Here is a 24073-nt window from a genome sequence, read left to right as displayed (position 1 = left end):
AAAAAAAAGACTAAGATTTCTAAGTGGGCTTGCACATGTGTCTACTAAAGTCCTGTTGTAGGGAAGGTTTAAAAGGTTTAAGAGGTTGTAGAGAAGGATTAAAAGTTTTAAGAGATGGAAGTGAGAAAATGAGAGAAAATCTAGCAGAAGAGAATGATTTACGGTTAAGCATTTTTCCTTGGTAGCCAGTGCTGTCTACCAAGTGGCAGGTTATGTCAAAAAACACTGATAAAACCAATAATATGGAAAACAAACAAAGCTTCATGCCCCTAGCATGTATTAAAGAGAACAACATCTTGATTATGTCACAATAGGATAGGTTATGTTTTGGTAACATAAAATACAAAATTTTCAGTGGATTGAAAAACAAAGATTTACAATTTATTCAAGCAAAGTCTGTATTCAGATAAGGAACATTTTTCTGTGAGCAGCAACTGAGTGATTCAGAATTGGAAAGCCCCACCATCTTGGATCATTACCATCTGGAATATTCTGTCTCTTTGGTGGTCACCTCAAAGAAAGAGGGATCTGTAAAGCCACTACTGGGTTCTCTATGCTTTGGGAAAAAAAAATATACACATGAATTCTGTCATTGTATCATAAATCATGGGCATTGGCCAGACCTAGTCACATGGCCATAATAAACTTCAGGTTGTTACAAATGCAGCCATATTTGCACACAGAAGGAAAGAAAATAAAGTACTGGTGAGCACTAGTAATACTTTATTTATATAGCCTAGTATTTGAAATAATTAGCTTTGGCATTGGGCTATATGATGCTAGCATATTAGTTAAATTATCTGAGCCTCAATTTTCTCATTTATAAAATGGAAGGCAATAATATTCACCTCATAGAAAAATTAGGGAGTCAAATGTGTTAGTTATGCAGGTAAATGACACTCAATAATATTAGTTTTTAACATCATCATCATCAGTATTATTCTCTATATTGCTAGCCACTGACATCACGTACCACCAGGCCTGGTAGATCTTGACAGCCCTTACTAATATGTATTGGAACACAGAATGTTAGAGCTGGAAGAGATTTTGGTATTATATAATCCATTCTTACCCTTTCCTTTATAAGAGAACAGATACCCCATAAGGTTAAGTGACTTACCCAAGCTTAAATCTCCTCCAGTTTCCTTTCTTAGGAAAATTGCAGCTTTCTATAAAGTATGGGCTAAAGAATAAAAGTAAAACTACCCAAATCACTTTTCCATACTGCCAAGCCTGTTCCATGTTATCTCCTTTAATTTTAATTCATTCCTTAATTGACAGTGTGTAATTAGTTAAAATCTTCCAAGGTTGCATTGGTCTTAATGACTGTATGAGTATGGCAGACATTTTTTGATGAAGGAGACCTCTGGTAGTCTAAGAAAATGTATTTTTTAGTTTCTAAGAACCAGTCCCAGAAGGAAATCTTGCTTATTGTATTAAAAATTAGAGGGCTTAATGTTTGAAGATAAGTTAGAAAAAACAAAACAGTGAAAACGTTAATAGGTAATTTTATTTACAATATTAAATATATCATTGAAAGAAAGGTAGCAAGTGACTTATAAGGATACAAGTGATTTTCTTGTTCCCTACTTCCCCAAAAACCAGCAAAAAAAGATTCTATTAGAATTATACAGGTCAAAAAATTATAGAACTCTAAGAATATAATTAATTTCCCTGCTATCATGAAATTTCTTTGTGGAATAAATTTGTGCCATGTGGATATATATAAATAGAACACAAAAGTTCAAGCAACAAAAGCAAGTTAACTTGCTTAATAAATGGATGACATAGAATGCTAAATGCCAAAATATAAAAATTCCATTTGAAGTTCAGAAATGCTATTACAAAAGACCTTTAAAAGTATTCTAACCATTTTCTACAAAATTGAAATTTTTTCTTTTAATGAGTTACCTATAGATAAATACAAACGTGTTCAGTAGGTCTCATCCAGACTTCCACAAAAAGACATTAAAAAAGATACTCAAAAATATGTTTCATATGTCTATAGCATGTTGAAACTATTGAAAAAGAGAGACAGAGGACTGTGCATGCATGCGTGTGTGTGTGTGTGTGTGTCTGTGTGTGTGTCTGTGTGTGTGTGTATTTTAGAAAGGACAGGAAGTAAAATATATAAAGTAGACAGGGGACAAAGAGTCTTTGTATTGGCTGTTTTAAACCTATCAAGATGATGAAAATGCTAATGTAAATTGATTTAAATCTGCAACATTTCATCATCACAAAAGAACAGAAATTGAAATGCATTACTTCTTATTTAAGGTTAAAGAGACTGTTATTTAGATGCTGAAAAGCTTTAGATGTGTTGCATAAAGAAATTGGATTTTAAAACTGTTATCTTCACTAATGTGTATTGAGAGTCACCATACACTATATTATATTTCCCAAAACAGAATGGGAAGGTAGGGGTGGGAATGTAGTATGCTACCATTACAGAAAGGTTTCCAGAATAACGGAGTCATAGACCAACAATTCAGGCCATGATTTATTTGTGTCTTAGCGTCGTCAGACTTCAATCCATTAATTGGAGGAGTAAAGGGCAAAAAGCAGGAAGTTATTTAATGCAGTTTATCAGAAGAGGAATTAAGGTAGTTGAAATAGATGAATTTACTCAAGAAATATTAAGGAGATATAATTTCCAAAGCTTATTCACCATTTAAATGTAGGTCATGAAGTTAAGTGAGGAATCTAAATTGACCTTCAGATTTCTTGCTTGGGTAACTGTGTCAAATGGGTTACTTATACCAAGAGAGGAAATAGAGGAGAGGTAAGAAGGTAGGGAAATATAATAAACATAGTTTTAGATATGTTGGACAATTTGTACCTGGATTTTAGAAGATGTGGGTGGTTTGTATATATAAATGGGTGGTAGTTGAAACTATGAGATTTTAATATTATTTACCAAATATGTGTGATACTCAAGAACAGATTATGGAGAGGACTAGTGTTTGTGGTATTGACAAACAATAATTTAGATTTAGATGGCAAATCTAAATTATTATGACATCTAGAAAATCATGTAAATGATAAAAGAGCCTAGAGAAAATGGTGAATTTATAGAAGGAAAATAAAATTGGGAGGATATATTAGTTCATCGGTCCCACTGCAGCAAAATACTACAAAGTGAGGGTCTTAAGTAACAAATACTTATTATTTCACTGTTCTAGAGGCTATAAGCCTAAGATCAACTTGTCAGCAGGGCTGGCTCCTTCTGAGGGCTATGAGGAGAATCTGTTCTATGTGTCTCCCCAGCTTCCAAGGGTTTCCTGGCAGTCATTAGCGTTCCTTGATGAATAGAAGCATCACTGCGTTAGTCCATTCTCACACTGCTACACAGAAATAGCTGATATTGGGTAATTTATAAAGAAAATAGCTTTAATTGGCTCACAGCTCCACAGGTTATACAGGAGTATGGCTGGGGAGGCCTCAGGAAACTTACACTCATGGTGGAAGGTGAAGGGGAAAGCAAGCACATCTTACATGGCCGGAGCAGGAGGAAGTGGGAGTGGTGAGGTGCCACACACTTTTAAACAACCAGATCTCACGATAACTTACTCACTAGCATGAGAGCAGCACCAAAGGGAAAATCTGCTCCCATGATCCAATCACCTCCCACCAGGGCCCACCTCTAACACAGGGGATGACAATTTGACCTGAGATTAGAGCAGGGACACAGACCCAAACCATATCAATCACCAAAAGTTATGCCTTCATCTTCACATGGCCTCCTCCCTATATGCAGGTATGTCTGTGCTCAAATTTTCCTTTTTTGTAAGAATGCCGGTCATATTAGATTAGGGTCCCACACTACTCCACTATAACCTCATCTTAACTATTTACACAGCAGTAATTCTATTTCCAAATAAGATTGCCTTCTGAGGTCACATGGGGTTAGCTCTTCAAAATATATATTTCGAGGGGACACAATTTAATCCATTACAGAGGGTTTTAGAAAAGGCACCTGTCAAGTAAAATAAAAAAATACCTCATAGATCTAGAGGGCAGATTTTAAAAGTCTGTTAAGAATGGCCACTAGAAATTCATTTTTACTGGCCAGCCTTAGTTGGTGGCAGTGGCAGAAGTCTGAAAACGGTTTAAGTTGGAGTGAAAAATGATAAAATACAGAGAATGAAGTTAAGCTCTTTTTTTTTAAAAAAGGTGCTGAATTTGAAGGGAAAGATAATTATAAAGCAACAGTTAAAAGGAAGTGTTTGGTCTCTAAATAAAGTAAAAAGACAGGTGCAGTATGGTCTGAATGTTTATGTGCATTCCCCACCCCACCAAAATTCCCATCCAAATCCTTACCATCAAGGAGATGGTATTAAAAAGTAGGGCCATTGGGGGTGATTAGGTCATGGTGGCAGAGCCCTCATCAGTGGGATTAGTACCCCTATAAAAGAGGCCTGATAGTTCTCTAATCCAAAGTAGGTCCTCACCAAACACTCAATCTTCCAGAGCCTTGATCTTGGGATCCCCAGCTTCCAGAATTATGAGCTATAAATTTCTGTTGTTTATATGCCGCCTATTTTATGGTATTTTGTTATAGCAGTCCAAACAGACTCTGACAATGTATTTTGGGTTTGAGTTTAATTTTGCCAACCATGAAATTTTTTCTGAGAATGAGCCTCATGGAGGTATGCCTGACCTGCCCAGAAGAAATCAGTTTCTGGATGCAATATAGTATAGTAAAATGAACACTAGATTTAGACTCACAAGATCTCTTATATGGTCTTAGACTTGAAGTCCCTAAGTTATGTAATATTGAGGAAGTTTGTTGACTTCTCTGGATCTCATTTCTCTCATTTGTAAAATCTAAATCATAATATAGTTGCATCAGAATGATATGAAAATTAAATATGACTGTTTACAAAAAGTGCTTTAGAAAAAAATTGTATGATAGACACCTTTTTTTAATATTATCTGCTCTATAGTAATAAAAGTCTTATGTTTTCCCTGTATCAAAATGATTTGTGGTAGCTATAAAGCACTTATGGATATTTAGCAAATGCAAAATTAGATTTCCTCAGATTGCTACAGTATAGTAAGGTAAGGATTCTTATAAACATAATCATCTATCTGAAATACTACATCTTTTAATCTTAAAATATTAAAAGAGGGTATTGCTGTAAAAATGTTGTTTTTCAGTGGCAATGATACCAATAAATCTCAACAAATCTTTAGGGCCAATGCAGAAGACAGACAATATGCCAAACAAAGGGGGCAGCAAAAATGGAAATATTTTTGAATTGAGGAAAATAGTACAATCTCATTCTAACTTATGGATACCAGAGAATATTAATAGATATTATACTTACATTTTTAATTCAATAAAAATGTAATTTTATATCCCTTGTTAATCAGAAGACTATAATTAGAGTAATTGATTAAATTAGATACCTGTGAATAATGGAAGTGATGAAATACAATAAATGGCAAACTATCATTGTGTTTCAATCACAAAAGACTTTGGTATTTAGTTCTCAAATCTGAAAGCAGATAAGCCATTTGAAGTTTAATATTAAATGTTTGAAGTCATACAATTTTTCATCCTAAAATGCATATTTGTCCAAATGCAGTGGATTTAAATCTACAAAATTTATATTCAGTTCACCTACAACCCATGCCCTGGCTAACAGATTATAACAATGCGTAATTCATCCAAGAGTTTTTTTGTTTGTTTGTTTGTTTGCTTGCTTGTTTTTAAAGGCAGAGTCTCTCTGTCACCAGGCTGGAGTGCAGTGGCGCAATCTCGGCTCACTGCAATCTCTGCCTTCCGGGTTCTGCCTCAGTCCCCCGAGTAGCTGGGACTACAGGCACACACCACCATGCCTGGCTAACTTTTTGTATTTTAGTAGAGATGGGGTTTCACCTAACCTCGTGATCTGCCCGCCTTGGCCTCCCAAAGTGCTGGGATTATAGGCGTGAGCCACTGTGCCAGGCCCAATAGTTTTATTTAATTAAACTTTGTATCTAAATCCACATATATTATGTTGTATAATAAGTAGCTTATGTTATCTTTTTTCTGATACATGTTATAAGAAGATGAGTAACAAATAACCTACCAAGTCATATCCCAAAGGATTCTGTGTCCAACCTCACCTTCAGCAACTCACTAGAAGAATTAGCACACTGCCTGGCTTTCCTTGTCAAGCATGTTGCAGATAACACACATCATTTCAGTATTTCACATACAAAAGGGAAAATTAAATATCCTTAAGGCTTATGGCTAAGCACTAATTGAAACTTATTGTTCTAGCCGTGGCAAACTCTCTAGTTGAGTACGATGTGTTTTTTCCAATGAAAAACACACATCTCCAGTTAACATCATTTTTATGTTTATACTTGAGTCATGAAAATGGTCAAGCATACTTCTGCAGGTAAGTGTACTTGTTGAAGAATACTTCAAAGAGAAGATAACCCTCAACACTTTTATTTTAATGGTTGAAAATATTTAAATCTTGTCTCTCTCAAAACAGGTGGAGGCAGTTCTTTCTCTCTATTCCCTTTGAATGCATTTACTAAGAATTTACCTCTTGGAAAATTGAAAGGATGTATTATTCTCTTTTAAAGGAATTATCAGACCTAACACAATTCTTGGAATGCATTAATTTCAATATTTATTCAATGAATAGTATCATTCAAATGTATTTAAAATTAAGCATGGTGCCCCTAAAGGTACCAGAAATATTCATGATGACCACAAAATATTCTGAGTGCTTTTAACTTGAGCTGAAAGTTTCCATAACACACATCTCTGCTATTTCACAATACACCAGCCTTGCTTTAGGTATCTGAGGAAGATTTTGGCATGAACGGCTAACTTCTTGAGATGAAAAGATGTGGTACAGGATAGGAAAGAACAAATATTCTACTCCCTGTTTGAAAACTCAGTTGTCTTATCTGCGAGACAAGAGTTCAGAGTCTTAAAATTGCTTGGTTATAGGAAGATTTACAGTGATTGTTTATCAGAGGGGATGTGAAAGAGACTCTCCGTTATCTTTCACCTATTTCCATTGTCCTCCTTTTCAGCAGGAAAAATATTTACCTGGGAAGATTTTCCAACATGTTTTGTAGCTAGGCTAGGTGACCGAAGTCTGGTCAATAAAATATAAATGTAAGTGTTATCCTGATCTTGCAGAACAATGGGTTTAGTAAGGGAATAAGAAGTTTAGGTTAATTTAGGTTACCTTTTGGAAAGGTTAGATCAGAGGGCACCTCCTTATTATGCTGGAGTTTTCTATATTAAGTAAGAAAAAAATGGCCTGTTTTGAGGTCAATCTGACTTTTTAAGTTTCAGTTTGATTATGTTGTCATTTAGTTTGAGTGACTTCATTTTGGTTTGTTGTGGTCTGTTCTGTAGGTACCTAGTGCATGAGCTCAGTCAAAAATAATTGGCCTCCAGTAATTTTGTTTGACATCCCCCTGCTTTTGGTCAATTAGTTGAGAGTGTGACCAAGGCTTCAGGTGTTAGCACTACTCTTAGTTAACATCATTTTGGCTTTCTGGTGTCAGCGTATCATTCATACGGTTTCCTCATGATGATGCATTTCTTCAAGTTTTTGTCATTCTAGTCAAAGGGGGACCATTTGATATGCTACACATGGCTGCATGCAAACATTTAAACTTCTGATAATATGCAATATACTAGGGTGACTAATGTCATAAATATCAGGGAGATGATATCAAGAGTTTGGCATATTCTCCTTAGCTAGGGTCCCCATGAACCAAATTCAATTAAAAAAAAAAATCAAAGAGATCAAAGAATGATCTACATTAGGAGTCTTATTTGTTTCAACCAAGTAGCCTGTTTGTTAATCCCCTACAACTGAATCTCTATAATACCTGATGTATTAATTCCTATACAACAAGAAGTGTTGTCAACTGTATAGATATTTTTTCTGTACAGCCAATAAGTAATCTAGAGAAATTCTATTATCTAGTACCACTTTAGCAAGAGAATCATAGATGTATGTGGTGCAACTATAGTCTTTGCAGTAGAATCTGTTATAGAGTCTATTATGAGGAATGCATTTTTAATCATTGTCTTATTTACTTTAAACCATGAAAAAGGAGACTGAAGAAATAATGCCCAGCCAGCTGGGCGTGGTGGCTCATGCCTGTAATCCCAGCACTTTGGGAGGCTGAGGTGGGTGGATCACAAGGTCAAGAGATGGAGACCATCCTGGCCAACATGGTGAAACCCTGTCTCTAGTAAAAATACAAAAATTAACTGGGTGTGGTGGTGTGTGCCTGTAGTCGAAGCTACTAGGGAGGCTGAGGCAGGAGAATCATTTGAACCCTGGAGGCACAGGTTGCAGTGAGCCAAGATCATGACAGAGCGAGACTCTGTCAAAAAAAAAGGAAAGAAAGAAAGAAAGAAAGAAAGAAAGAAAGAAAGAAAGAAAGAAAGAAGAAAGAGAAAAGAAAGAAAGAAAAAAGAAAGGAAGAAATATCTTTTTTTCTATTTGGATCATTTTATCTTTCTCATGAGGATTCATGTGGTATATAGCTTTCAATAATGAATGTTTTAAGGACTCAGGAAGGACTAGGCAGCTGTCCAGGCTCTTCCTGAGTCTATGCTTTGAATGTATATCCTCCTGATTATCAATTTTGTTTCTCCAATTTGAGTCCATACCACTGTTTATCAGATGGCTTATCATAGGTAATTTGACTTGGACCATGGAGTTCATCAAAATTACATATCTAAATAATTTCTGAACTGGCTGATTTAGCATGAAAATCTGACAGCGTTTTATTGGCATTCAATTATTTCTTGTTCTGCTTGGGTTAGCAACTTTGTAACTAGTTGGTGTCCTCAATAGAGTTCTGGAAACTTTTACCCTGTCCAAATGATATGGTCCTAAAATCATCAGAAACTTTTATACAAGAGTGATTTTCAGGGTTGTTTTATTCTTTTTATAAATTTCCTTGAAGACACCACACTTATAAGTCCATTTTCTTGTAAATAGCTTTCAGGAAATGTATGAGAATTAAGCCATTAACTGTGGACAAGACTTAATATGGTCATGGTTAAAGATGCAATTGACAAGAAAGTCTGGTCATTTTTGTGACCTGTAATAATTTAACATAAGAACCATAATTATGACTGATAACATATACCACAACATATCAGAATTTAAGGAATCTTACGTAATTTGGGGATACATATTAATAATATATCCATTAAAATGTAACTCAAAGAAAATTATACATAACTTCTTATTTGACAATGTTTCCCATATAAAATAGTATATAAAAAAAGCCTGATAATCACTTTTTTGATGCTGCAGTGGTCCTTTGTAGCATCCCAAAGTTAGTTTTAGGTGAAAAAATATTTAATTTTGAATTTGAAATTTGATTGAGGGGAGCCAGTCAAATATGTTAAAGGTTTGAAACACTTGACTAAAATAGGATCACAGGTCACTATTAAATAATAGTCATTTATTTAGCCAATGTTAAATTAAATGATACATATAAATATTTAATATAAATAATTAAAATGTTACAAAAAGCAAAAATCTTTATTCATCAATAGAGAAGAGATTCCATTATCTAATCAAAAGACCCAATAAAGGCAGCATGAGAAATAATGTGTTCTCCTCTCTGCACTTCTTCCTTTTTTTTGTTTGCAGTTTACTCAAAAGGTGAACAAAATTTTTTACTATCTCTTCTTAATACAACACAAAAATCTTGTTCAAAAGAGAAAACCCAATTTTACTTTTGAATTAGTGTATTACCAGTACTAAAGCTAATTTTAATACAATCTTATAAACAAACCCATCTTTTCTTAGTCAGCTTTTGAACACATAAGATTTCCACCAACTTTTTACAACTGCTTACAAATATTTTTCTCTTCTGAACTTTCTAAATTCATTTAGTTCTGTCTATATCTTTTTAATTTTTTTAATTTGAAACCAAATTTAAGTAACTTTTAAACTAAACCAAATTAATTTTTCTAGAAAACACATTTTTATGCCTTTACAATTTTTCTCCCCCAAAACATACCTTGCTTTTCCTTATACACTCTGTATACAAAGTTGTTTTTCTTATAGGGTGCAGTTTTTATTATATGTAACTCTTAATAAGCCCAATTTCTAGTGAAAATCTACGAAATAAGTTTGAATTGTTTTATATCAGTATTTGTAGATATAAACGAATTCATAATCATTTTAGAAATATATGCTTTTCCAAATTTATGCTTATTAACAGATCTAAATATATTTACATTTTCTATACTATATAAAAATAACATGGCAAATTATATAAATATGAATTTATGTTTAATTATTAATATTTCAGTATTTTAACTTATTTATAAATGTTTCATACATTTTATGTTTATCTATTAATTTAACTTAACTTTAAAATTTTATATTAATGAAAATAATTTTGAAACTATGACATAGGTACCCTCCCTAATATCTTTTCCAGTTCTTCTGAATCTCAAATAGCCATATAGCAACCAGAATGACTATGAAGGGCAGGGCCCACCTGGATTCTAAATTTAAATAGCAGGTGGAGAGCTCAGGGCAGAAAACAGCTGTGAAGACAATCCCTGGAGGATCCAACTCTTCCTAGAATGGCCGAAAAATGGAGCCATATGAGCATGACCCTGCCCTATAGCTGGTGCTCTAGCAACTGAAGACATGTCCCTCTTGTCCTCAGGTGATCCACCTATCTCAGCCTCCCAAATTGCTGGGATTACAGGTAATACAGGGATTACCATCTCATGCCAATGGGAAAACCAAATCCCAAAACGTAAGCTTACAGTCAAATCAAGCAAGTATTGAAAATATTACAGAAGTAGCAGTTTCATTACCTTAAAACATATAGTAGAACCATCACAAATCTGTCTGAAAATTCAGGCAAAAAAAAGTCTGAATTAGATTTAACTGACAATTCAGAATCCATTCTTATTTTACCAACAATTTTAAAACTAGCTTTATATACCATATTTTGTTACATACACATAGCACATATAGACATGCAGATAAACAAGCAGATCTTATAGATTTCATAAATAATTCTCATTTATCAGCTTTCAAATAGTTTTTATTTTCCCATTTAGTCTATCAGTCTTCTAATTTTCTGTTGTATTGCCCTAAGCCATTTTTAATTAGGCAACAATTTGCCTTCTAAAGTCTTAGGTGAAACATGGTAGAAAAATTATATCTCAAAAGTACAGGGTTGAGGCTTTAGGCCTAAATATTGTACCATCATTCACTCAAAGCAATGAAAATGGTTGTACATGAAGGCCCATTGAAGATGAGATGACCAGGAAAAGGATCTTAAACAAAGGTAAGACTCACTATTGAAATAGCAATGGTAAGAGCTTCTGTTGAGCTTCTGTTGACCAGGTCTTCCCTCTCAGACACCCTTACAAATGGAATTACTTTTATAGATGTAAGTTTGTTTATAAAAAGAATTCCAGATAGCAAGCTAACAGGCAAAAAAAACATGTATTTTGTGGCTGATTTATTTCAATAGGTAGTCTTTTAATTTAGCTGCTATTTTTTAACTAAAATGACTGAGTACACTGTGGAGCCCATAAGGAATATTTCAAAGAAAGAATTCTCTATGCCTAGATTCAGTGTGAATAGATCCGAAAAAGAAGCAAGCCTACTTTACCAGAGGGCCTAGCTTTTATAAACACTTTATCCAGGACAGCTTTCTACTTTTTTTTTAATAAAGGAACTGTGTATTAACATGTTAACAATTCATAACTGCACTTTTTATGACATTTAGAAAATCTATAGGTACAGGACAATGGGTTTTGTTAAACTGTGTCACATTTATACTTGCAGAAATTTATTTCATTGTTATTAGTAAGAATTTTATTGGTTCAATAAAGTTGGCAAAACTGAACACCAATCATTTGCTTACTTTATTTATATTGGAGTAGCAGTCTCACTTGGTTTATTTCTGCTTGATTTTGAGACATGGATTCTTAAAGATATTAGAATTATAGAAGTCATTATTTTCACTATTATTTTCCTGACCCACAGTTTCGTGGTGATATTTCTTTTTTTTTGAGACGGAGTCTCGCTCTTTCACCCAGGCTGGAGTGCAGTGGCGCGATCTCGGCTCACTGCAGACTCTGCCCCCCCGGGTTCACGCCATTCTCCTGCCTCAGCCTCCCGAGTAGCTGGGACTGCAGGCGCCCGCCACCTCGCCCGGCTAATTTTTTGTATTTTTACTAGACACGGGGTTTCACCGTGTTAGCTGGGATGGTCTCGATCTCCTGACCTCGTGATCCACCCGCCTCGGCCTCCCAAAGTGCTGGGATTACAGGTGTGAGCCACCGCGCCCAGCTTCGTGGTGATATTTCTTATCACTCAATATCCCATTGGTGGAGTATTGCAATAGTGTAAGTTGTGCAAAATGTATAGTTATTGTTACCTTTTAAAATATCAATTGTGATCTCAGCAAGAGGCAAATTAGCTTTACTATTATCTCTTGTTAACCAAAACAGTAATTAGAATTAAAAAAGAGTCATTGCACATAGAGTTGAGGCCTAGATTCAGAAACCTATTTTTTTCATATTCTACTAGCTTTGTGACTTTGAAAGTAAATTAATCTCTACATTTTATCAGAAGTAATGCCTACCTGAGATGGTTGTTTAAGAATTAGATGAAGTGCTTTGGGGCGTGACCATGACTAAGTCAAGAGGTTAGCAGATTCAATTTCTCTTATCAATTAGTCACTTAAGTTTTTATTTGCCTTTTATAAAGAATCTTTTTAAGAGACCATAAAAATATTGAAGTCTATTTAGAAGCTTTTGCAAATCAATAGATATCCCTGGATGAGCCTAATTCATTACATTTCACTTCAAAAATGCACTTCTTAAAGTACAGTACTGTTCATTTGAATATTTTACTGTAATTTTAAACAACCTTTAGTAAGATTGCATCATTTCTGTAAGAATTTGCTGCTTCTGGGACCTAATGCCTACCCATGAAAAGGTGTTGCCGGAAGGTGGAATACTCAGTTTTTCAGAAGTGAAGGATCCCATTTTTACATTGAATCTTGGCTTTGGCTCTTAGATTGCCTTGATCAACTTAGTCAATAATCTTTTTCCTACCTAAGCATGCAAGAAAAAGAAGCAAAGGGGGCAGAACACAAAAATCCCTGCAAATTCATGAAAGTCAGAGTTCATACCTTTTGCAGTATTGCCATTTACTACCCATTTGTGCCTGCTCTAATCAGATGTCTGAGGCCTAAAGCTGAATCCAAGCTAGTTAATTATCAGATCCAATCTGATTCTGAACCCAATCTAGTTTCTGTCATAATATTTGAACCCAGTTCAGATTTACGAATTGCTCAAACACAATCATATAGCTCAAAACACAAATCCCTGGAGCCTTGGGATCTGAGAGAGAACTGATCCATGCTCCCCAGTTGCTGCAAGGGAGCAATGGGCGGAGTAACCCGGTGGGTATCTTGCTTGATCGCTTGGTGCTCCTGGGGGATTGCTAGAAGCTCTAATTCAGATCACACTTCTGTAATCATCTGTTAAAAGAAAACTTTAGACAAATTTAAGAGTTCAAATGAGCAAAAAATGATTATGAATTGTGCAGCCCCACTAGCCAGAATAGGTTCAGAGGGAATCCAGCACTACCACAGGATGGGAGAAGATTTATGGACAGACAAAGGGAAAGTGGCATACAGAAATTAGAAATGAAGAACAGAAACAACTGATAAGTTACAGCTTGGCCTTTGCCTTATTTGAACAGTTGGCTGCCTATAATTGGTAGAAACAGTGATTGGTGTAAGTAGTTTACAGTCTGTTTACACATCTAGTTGGTTACAGTTCACTATGTATGGAGAAACATTTAGGCCAAACTTACAGGTAGTCAACTTTAAGATAAACTTAATTTAACACTATTCTAGGTGAACAGGTGCACATTACGCTAATTCTGTCTCTTTCATTTAACATATCCTGCTATGAATGCACAACCGTAATTTTCTCATTATTTTACCTGGTATTTGCCATTTTTTTAATGTCTCAACTATTCTCTTGATTTCCACCTTTGTCTCTTGCATTCACGGAATATTATCTTTGCCAGAACTTTCTTGAAATGTGAAGATCAGCAGGCCACTTGCCTATTCCAAAAGGCATGGTCAGGAAGAGGTTCTATTCCTACAGTAAGATCAGTTTTCATCTTCCTGAGCAAGAGAATTCAGTGTTATTACCTTCTAATTTTTCAGTTTCAGTCAATCAATAACATGTGCCTTCAGTTACGAGATAGCTAGTGTGAAATATTTCCTACAAACATAATGAAGCTGGTAGTCTAGCAAGCTTCAAAAATAAAACATCAGCATCCAGAAATAATCACATTCATATGTACTTAGAGAGTGAGGATCCAATAAGATACCATAATACAGAAAAGGCTCATGGTGGAAGCCAAAAGGTTATAGAAGTTTGTCCAATGTTTGACTAATTCTGAATCATTCCTTCTAACATTTGACCAACATAAGTGTTCTTGTACACTCAAATTTCATCTCTTTCCGAATTTTTTAATGAAGCTTTCAGGATATAGCACATTTATTATTATGTACCACTCATTATGATGTGTAAGCCTGTTATTATCTTTCATTGTTTCAAAATATTGAACCTGTGTAGTAACTACAAATTTTTATGTTTCTCTGTTTCAGATGCAGTGGTTATACGCTTTCTCAATCTTCTGTGTTTTTTTTGTTGTTGTTTTCTTTATTTTTTTTGAGATGGATTCTCGCTCTGTTGCCCAGGCTGGAGTGCAGTGGCGTGATCTTGGCTCACTGCAACCTCCGCCTCCCAGGTTTAAGCAATTCTCCCTGCCTCAGCCTCCAGAGTAGCTGGGATTATAAGCAACTGAAACCACGCCCGGCTAGTTTTTGTATTTTTTAATAGAGATGGGGTTTCGCCATGTTGGCCAGGCTGGTCTTGACCTCAGGTGATCAGCCCACCTTGGCCTCCCAAAGTGCTGGGATTACAGGTGTGAGCCATGGCACCTGGCCCTTCTGTTATTTTTTAAACTGTCTACTCAATAAAAATTGATCCACTCAATGCTTCACAATATTACCTTGTGCAATTTGACTTCCATACATTTTACATTACTCTCTTTAAAATGTTTTCTCTCACCCCACTTTTGTGTCAACAGTGTTCATACTTCAAAAGCCAATCAATGACTATCTCCTCCTATAAAAGAGGATCTGACCCTGTGATTACGTTATTTATTTTTAAAAATTACAGCTTTTTTTGCATAATTTCATTTGGAAACTATATATATATATATTTTATATGTATATATATATATATACACACACCCCTACTTTCTATTATTTATTTGCATTACTCTGTCTCTATGCTTCTATTTTCATATCTACCAAAATATCACCTACTTTGAAAATGCTAAGAAAATTAACTCACATTGAAATACCACTTTGCATATACTATGAGAGCTTTAATCCTAAAGACAAGTAAAAAAAATACTGGCAAGGAGGTAGGGAAATGGAACCCTGATACATTTCTGCTGGGAATGTAACATATTACAGCCACATGGTAAAACAGGTAGTTCCTCAAAAGATTAAATGTAGGGTTACTATAGGACCCATCAATTCCACTCTTAGGTATATGCCCAATAAAATCTTTTTAAATTTCCAAAAACCTGTACAGTAATGTTCATAGCAGCATCATTCCTAATAGCCCCAAAATGGAAACAAGCCAAGGCCCACCATCTCATTAATACATAAAGAAAACCTGTGTATTCATGCAGAGAACTATCATTCAGCTTTAAAAAAGAATAAAGCATTGATTCATGCCACAACATGGATAAACCTTAAAAACAATATATCAATGAAAGTAACCGTACAGACATAGCCATATGGTACATTAATCCATTTATACAAAAAGCCTAAATAGGCAAGTCAATAGAGACAGAAAGTAAATTAGTGGTTGCCAGTGTCTAGGAAGAGGAAATCATGGTGAATGACTACAAATGGAACATGGTTTCTGTTGAGGTAATGAAAATGTTCTGGAATTAGGCAATGGTAGTGGAATTAAATAACTGCATAACTTTGTAAAAATACTAAAAACCACTGAATTGTACACTTAAAAGCAAATTTTATAGTATGTGAAATATATCTCAATAAAAATGAATTTGTATTATGGGAGAATATTTACTTTTTGCCTTATTAGTGATACATTCTTTGTCCATAGTGGGTTCTCAAAATATTTTCTTAGTCAACTGATGTATGGATGATTAGAGAGTTGAATGAATTAAAGTGGTGAGATAGAGAGGTTCTTCAAAACAATCCATTCCAATTTTTATTTTTTTATTTATTATTTTTGCCAGACTTCTATTTGATGTATACTTTTTTTAAGCAAATAACACCAACCGCAAGGGCATAGCAGCTATGCGACTGCCAACTACAGTGCCTGCCAAAAGAAATATAGAGAATGTAAGGCCGGGCGCGGTGGCTCACGCTTGTAATCCCAGCACTTTGGGAGGCCGAGGCGGGTGGATCACGAGGTCAGGAGATCGAGACCACGGTGAAACCCCGTCTCTACTAAAAATACAAAAAATTAGCCTGATGTGGTGGCGGGTGCCTGTAGTCCCAGCTACTCGGAGAGGCTGAGGCAGGAGAATGGCGTGAACCCGGGAGGCGGAGCTTGCAGTGAGCCGAGATTGCGCCACTGCACTCCAGCCTGGGCGACAGAGTGAGACTCCGTCTCAAAAAAAAAAAAAAAAAGAATGTAAGTGAATCCACATTTTAAAAGTGCAAGTTTTCAGTCTTTAATTTCAGTTTCTCAAAGACACTCCTTGCTGTTGTAGTTAGGGCCTTGGCTGTGTGGCAGCTTTGTTTTGTTCTGTTTTTTTAATTGCATGGATTCAATCAATGAATTTAATGATGTTTAACAACAGGAACCTGTAAATACAGGAGGTTGAACTTGTCAGTTTACTGATATAATCTTGCAGGGACAAGCAGTTGAAAGTCTCCTGCAGTTACCTTGCTGAGCAATCCCTGATAGAATGGAATAATTTTTTAACTTTTCCCCCACATTTTATAGCCCAGCATATGTCAAGCGCAATGCCTGTGTTTATTCCACTTTAGTTAATATGGAAAATTTGCAAATGATGACTAAGATTAATGCAAAATAAACAAAAGCAAAATATGAAATCAGGATATCCCAAAGAGATGCTATTTTAAATATCAAAAGATTCAACCTAATATGGGAACAATTTACCTTTTACTTCTAGACTTATTAAATTGAAACAGCTAAGCTTATTTCACATAATAACCACATTAGATTCAGATATCTTCATATCTGAATCCTTTTTAAGACTTAAATAAGGTGAATCATCTACAGGACTAAGTAATGGTATTGCTGACTGCTGCACTTCTTTCCATTAAAGACTTTTTTAATTTGCTCATGACAGGTAGCTGAAGTATATTTTAAATTAGTGTTGTTTTTTCTTTCTACCTTATTGGTAGGGATTTCATATCCTTTCACTCATATCAATTTTTATTGAACATGCAAAAGCATTGCAGGGAAATGAGCAGACTGCATAAATGATAGTCATTTATTGAGATGGCAAAACCTCCTTAGCCAAGCACTTCCCTTTAGTATAGTGTAATTTAGTATAGTTTAGTTTTGTATTGAGAAACAAAGCTGACCTCACGTTTGTGTTATAGAATTTGAATTTACATGTGTGCAATTTAGTAAAACAGCATAATCCCACTTACATTTTATAATCACTGCCTTTAAAAAATAAATCTGACAAAGTAACTATTATTATTAAGAGATGTTCCAGCAAGTAATGATTTTATAAATGACATATAGAATAGACAGTGAAATAAATATTTTAGTCAACAATTATGCCTTTTATCATATTTAATTTCTTTCTTATTAATTTTAGCTATCATTCATTGAATTTTCATTCACAATGCTGAGTAGAAATATCCTAAAATAGTTTTCATAAACCTATCTGTGTGCTTGTTTTTGTTTTTCCTGCTACAAACGACGTATAAAGAAACATTATATCACGAAACTTTGCTGATGATTATAATATTTATCAGGAAAGTAGGTAAATGATCAAACTAGGTAAAGGTAAATATTTGTTAAGTCAGTTTATGTTTAAGTAGAGAGTGTCATCTTGGAGTAATCAAAAGTCAATGCCTTAAAATCATGGTTCTGTCCTTTATTATCTATTGTCCTTATTATCTATGTGTTCATAAAAAAATTATTTAATCTTTCTTGAAACTTGGTATCCTTACTTTTAAAAAATAAATAGTAAAATTTAATAGAACAATGTTTGACAATCATGGAAAAAGATAAATAGTCTGGTGGCTGATACTTAATAGTTTTTCAGCAAATGCTCCCGCCTCCCTCCCTTTCTTCCTCCCATATTCCTTCCCTCGCCTCTCTTGCCTTCTTTGCTTTCTCTCCCTCCCTTTTTCCCTCTTTCCTTTCCCCTTCCTTCCTTCCTTTCCTTCCTTCCCCCCCCCTTCCTTTCTTCCTTCATTCCTTTCTTCCTGAATTTATTTAATTTGCAGACCTAAACTCTCAAAATTATGGCCATCTCATTCTACATTATAGTAAAACAAGAAGCACAAATTTAGCAGATTGTTTTATATAAAATATGTTATTGTAGGCTTGATACTAAGTTATTTGGCTATTTAATTCAGGTAACCCAGCATTTCTTAAAAGCCATTGAGTATTGTTTGTAATACTTAAGGGAAAAGTGTAACCAATAGGATGTTTTCAATTGAATATTAAACTGAGCCTTAAATTGCAAGGGCTTTGTAGACATTTATGCACATAAACGTTGTAAGATCCTCAAGATACGTGTTTTTTTCACACGTCAGAAAACTCTGGAGCCCTTTAAAAAGAGTCTCTAATGTGTTGTTGGTTAAATGGCATTGGCTACTTGATCCTTATAAAAGCATATTTGGTCTCTGTTTATGGTTGTGGTTTTACCAGAAAACCTAACAAAGTGTTATGTTGGTGTTAACAAATATTTGATAATCAGTATTATCACATAACAGAATGAATGATTGAATGCCTGAAATCCAATATTGCCACCTATTCTCTACTGAAATGTCTATATTGACAACGCCCTTCTACTTACACAATGGTTGCATTTAGTTAAATATTGTCTTGAAATTATCATTTGGAAAACTCACAGCTCTCGGAGGCTGGCACCTTTATGCATAATCCATTTTCACAATTCATGATTCTAAGTTGCTCCAAGTCTAGGGGAGAAAATCTGTTATAAAAAGTTGGAGAGGAGCGGGCATCACTTTTAGGATATTTTCTTTTTCAAAAACACAGGCTTTTTGCCAACAAGATATTTTTGTTGTTTTTGTTTTAGACTTCAGATTTTACTGAAGTATTTTGAATTCCTAACCAAAATCCTTTATTCATTTTAAATGTATACTGGAAAGAGAGAGGGTCGAGACAGACAGATTTGTTAGATTGAACTCTATATTTTTATTTTACGAGTGTTTGTCCTTATACTTCTGTGTAGCGATCAACAACAATACTAAAACCATTCTAGCCAACAGCAAGCAGTTCTCAACTTAGAGTGTCTTATTTTGCTTTTAATTTGCATTTAGGCTGCATCTTATTCTAGCTGAGAAGTAGTACTCTCACTTCAGTAACTGAAACCACACAATTGTTTATATGTCAGAAATTGTTACATGTTAGTATTATTGTGTCTGTTAGGAATCTTGAAATAAGTAAGTTTAACAAATTGATTCAATATTGAGTCTGTTTGAATTTAACGAAACCTAAATTGTACAGAATAATACTTGAAGCTATAATTAGAGGCTAATTTCAGGTCACTGAATCGTTTTACTTATATCAGGGCATCACAGACAGGATAAAATGATGATACATTGTAATGTTTTGGGTATGATTCCTTTGCTTTTCACACTGGTTAAAAGGTTCCCCCCCACCCCCCACCGTGATCACCAAGGACAGAGGGAGGAGAGCCCAGTCTTTCAGGAAATGATACATTTGTTGACCTCCTGCTCTGTGCACACAACTGTGGAATGTCTAAGTTGAAAAAGAAGAAAAGACACTTTTTTCTTGCCTGTGTAGATTAAGGGGCAAATCAGGAGAGAATATATAATGCAGACAATTAAAGGACAAAAGCAATATGATTTGTTAATTACTACAAGAATGTAAAATAAAAGTGAAAAAGTACATCAGTGAAGGTTAACTTAAATCTTACATTGTGAAACAGGCTATAATCACATAATTAAGCTGAATTACTTAGAGATCTCAAATGCTTCTTTCTTATCTCAAATCTTTTGCCCAGAATGACCTTCCCCGTGTCCTATTAGCCTGTTACTTAATGTAAAGATTTGCAAAATAGCTCAATGGCATATTTCTTTAAGTCTCCTCTGAAATACCTGCATGCAGAATTAAATGTTTCCTGCTTTGTGCTCCATTAGTACCAAGTACATACTTTTATCTTATAATTATTTAGATATTACTTATCTTTCCAACTTGACCTCGAGCCCCTAGAAGGCAAAGCTTTGCACCATTTATTCTGGATACCCATTACCTAATACATGCTCCCAGATTTTACTGTTCTACCGAAATCCAAGTGTATATATGGGAATTATCTTCTCCCCGTTCTTTCTTTGAGGGAGCTAACTAGATTATATTATCTTAATTGCAGTCTGAGACTCCTCAGGTTATACCTGCAACTTCAATTTCAGTGCTTGCTCTGAGATTTGACTTACAGTCAACTATCTACCTGATATTTCTACTTGAGCACCATATGGGTGTCTCTGTCTCCATAGTTTGTAAACTGTATTCATTTTCCCCATAAACTGTAATTCCTATTTACATTGCTGCTTAATCCAGCATATTTGAAGCATCCTTGATTCTTCTTTTTCTTATTCTTCACATAACATTTATCACCAATTCTGTATAATTACACTTCTAAAATTCATCTTCTCCTTGGTCCTCATCATCATTGCCACCAACTAACATCCTCTAATAGTTTTCTTTTTTTTCATTCACTGACCTTCTTTTGCCATGGCCTCTTTCATAGTCTTAATGCTTTGAAACTCACCCAACTCAGTATTTACGCATAATGCTGTTCTACCAGAACTCAAATTTGAATTCCTGGGCATGGCTAGTTCCTTCCCTTCCTTCAGCTTTCAGTTTAATTTTGCTTCCCTGTGGAAAATATTGAGCCACCCAATCTGTACTGGAATTCACTCCTAGCCAGTTTTTTTCTTTATTTGCTTCCTTATTCACACTTAAAATCTCATTATTTTGCATTCATTTCCTCATTCTAATTTAAGAGCAACAAAGGCAGTATTCATTTCAACACTATTTAACAAGCACCTAATACAAAGGTGATTCGGTGGGAGCCCCATAAATATTTGTTAAAAAGGTGACTGCATATATTTGAAAATAAGGGAAATACCATCATCAATAAAGATAGGTAGGATAAACTAGAATAAACGTGCTACAAAACATGCCCCATGAACACAATTTATTTTTGCTTTAATTACTATATCTTCTTGTTTAGGGGCATTCTGGCATGTTGTAGGTGTTCAGTAAAAATGTGCTGGATAAATGAATGAGTTTGAAAGGCAAATGTTTAACTTTGAATGACAGCATAAATGTTGAGATCTGTTTCCAAGCTAAATACAAATTAAATTCTTTCTCTGTTCCATATATATTATGGATAAAGATACTTTATTTTCTGCAAAAATTCTGCTAAGTATTTTCACTGCCTTATAAGTCAAATAATAAAAGAGATAAAAACAGGTTTTTTTGTGGGTCACTGTATAAGATAATGTAATCAAGGTAATGAAGAAGCCTGAAATAACTTTAAAATCAAGGAACACAGTAATAAATTTACTAACCATCAGAATGATTTTCATGGATGAGAAAAAAAGGAAAATACTCATATTTTAGACTTCGATCTGCAAGTAATGAGAAGAAAAAGCAAAAAATTCAAAAAAATCTAAACTATATGTTTGGTGATATTAAACTTCTATAAAGATTGATTTTCTGTCGTTTTGTAAGACAGTTATTCATACTAAAACTTTACAACAGTTTTGACATTTATTTTTTCTAAAAGTCAATACATTAGGTTAGATTGCTTTACCCTACTTGTTTCTTTCCACTTGTTCCATGAGATGATAAAAAAAGACTTCTAAGATAAGAAGTGAGCTTTGGAAAATTCACAATGGAAAAAACAAAAAGAATAAACAGTATGAGGAGCAAAATAATCTTTGGTTTTGGTTTAACTTCCAAGTGATAAGCAATTGTCAATTTGATATTATTTTAGAAAGAAGGAAATAAATACCGTTTATATAATCAAATGTCCCTCCAATTCTATAAGTTTAATAAACATAAATCCCCTTTGAAATAATAAATATGTAATCATGATTTACACTACAACTTTTCAAAAAAGGAGATAGGCCTGGCCTTGTGGCTCACACCTGTAATCTCAGCACTTTGAGAAGCTGAGGTGGAAGGATTGCTTGAGGCCAGGAGTTCGAGACCAGCCTGGGCAACAGAGTGAGACCCTATCTCTACGAAATTTTTTTAAATGAAAATTTTAACAAATGAACATAAAAAAGGAAATTAAGTTTAAACATGTTTAAGGCATGTTCACTGAGGATTTCATAAAATAAGAAATTTCCTCCAACTCCTCTCAAAAAGGGAAGACATTGTGTTATTTTTCATATGGTCAGTAACATTTGTTGCATGGAATACTGTGAGAGACACTTAGACAAATTCCCTTTCTAAGCCCCAAGGCCCCTGAAATGATCCCATGGAATATACTATTTTTAATTTGTGTAACAGATGAGATTCACAAACAGTGATTTTGTCTATTGTTAACAAGGTGCACAACATTTCTCTGTAAAGCTAAAATCATATAATAAGGGAGATTTTATTAAGGTATTTGGTAAATTTATTATAGTAAAATATTTTATGGAATCTTCCTCTGGGGACCAGTGCTTATTGTTTTACACTTTGAATACCAGCTTTTGCCTAAATCATTTGAAAATTATAGTTTGTCAGTTATAAATAGAATAACATGATTTTGTTATAATGAAGTAGTTTAAATTTAAAAGCAACAGTTTTGTTTCCATGTTAAGACTGTCACTGAGCTTTCTTATTTTTGTTAACTTATTTATGTATTCTTTTAACTGACAAATAAAAATAATAACATATATTTTTAATGTACGTGTTTTGAAATATGTATACGTTGTGAAATAGCCAAGTTGTACTAATTAAAATATGCATTATCTCACATACTTATAATTTTTTGTGTTGAGAACACATTAAATCTACACTCAATGATATTGAAAAATAAATTACTCTGCTATTAACTATAGTTACAATATTGTACAATAGATCTGTCAAACCTCTTTCTTTTCTTTCTTTCTTTCCCTTCCTTTCCTTCCTTTCCTTTCTTTCCTTCCCTCCCTTTCTTTCTTTTTCTCTTTCTCTTTCTCCTTCTCTTCTCTTCTCTTCTCTTCTCTTCTCTTCTCTTCTCTTCTCTTCCTTTAGATGGAGTCTCACTCTGTCACCCAGACTGGAGTGCCGTGGCACGATCTCCACTCACTGAAACCTCCACCTCCCAGGTTCAAGTGATTCTCCTGCCTCAGCCTCCTGAGTAGCTGAGATTACAGCTGCACACCACCATGCCTGGCTAATTTTCATATTTTTTTAATAGAGACAGGGTTTCACCATGTTGATTGGCCAGGCTGGTCTTGAAATCCTGATCTCCAGTGATCTGCCTGCCTCGGCCTCCCAAAGTGCTGGGATTACAGGCATGAGCCACTGCACCCAGCCCCCAAACTTATTTCTCCTAACATCGTGTATTCTTTGACCAATATCCCCTCAACTCTTCCTATCCTCACATCCACACCAACTTCCTGGTAACCATGATTCTTCTCTGTATTTGCATAAGGTCAATTTTTTAGATTCTAAATATAAGTGTCTTCCTGTGCCTGGTTTATTTCACTTATTATAATATTCTCCAGGTTCATCCATGTTGTTGTCAATGACAGAATTTCCTCTTTTTTAAGG

This window comes from Hylobates moloch, unplaced genomic scaffold, assembly GCF_009828535.3.
Source record: "Hylobates moloch isolate HMO894 unplaced genomic scaffold, HMol_V3 SCAFFOLD_17, whole genome shotgun sequence".
Taxonomy (NCBI): domain Eukaryota; kingdom Metazoa; phylum Chordata; class Mammalia; order Primates; family Hylobatidae; genus Hylobates; species Hylobates moloch.
Note: the sequence above shows the minus strand (reverse complement) of the source record.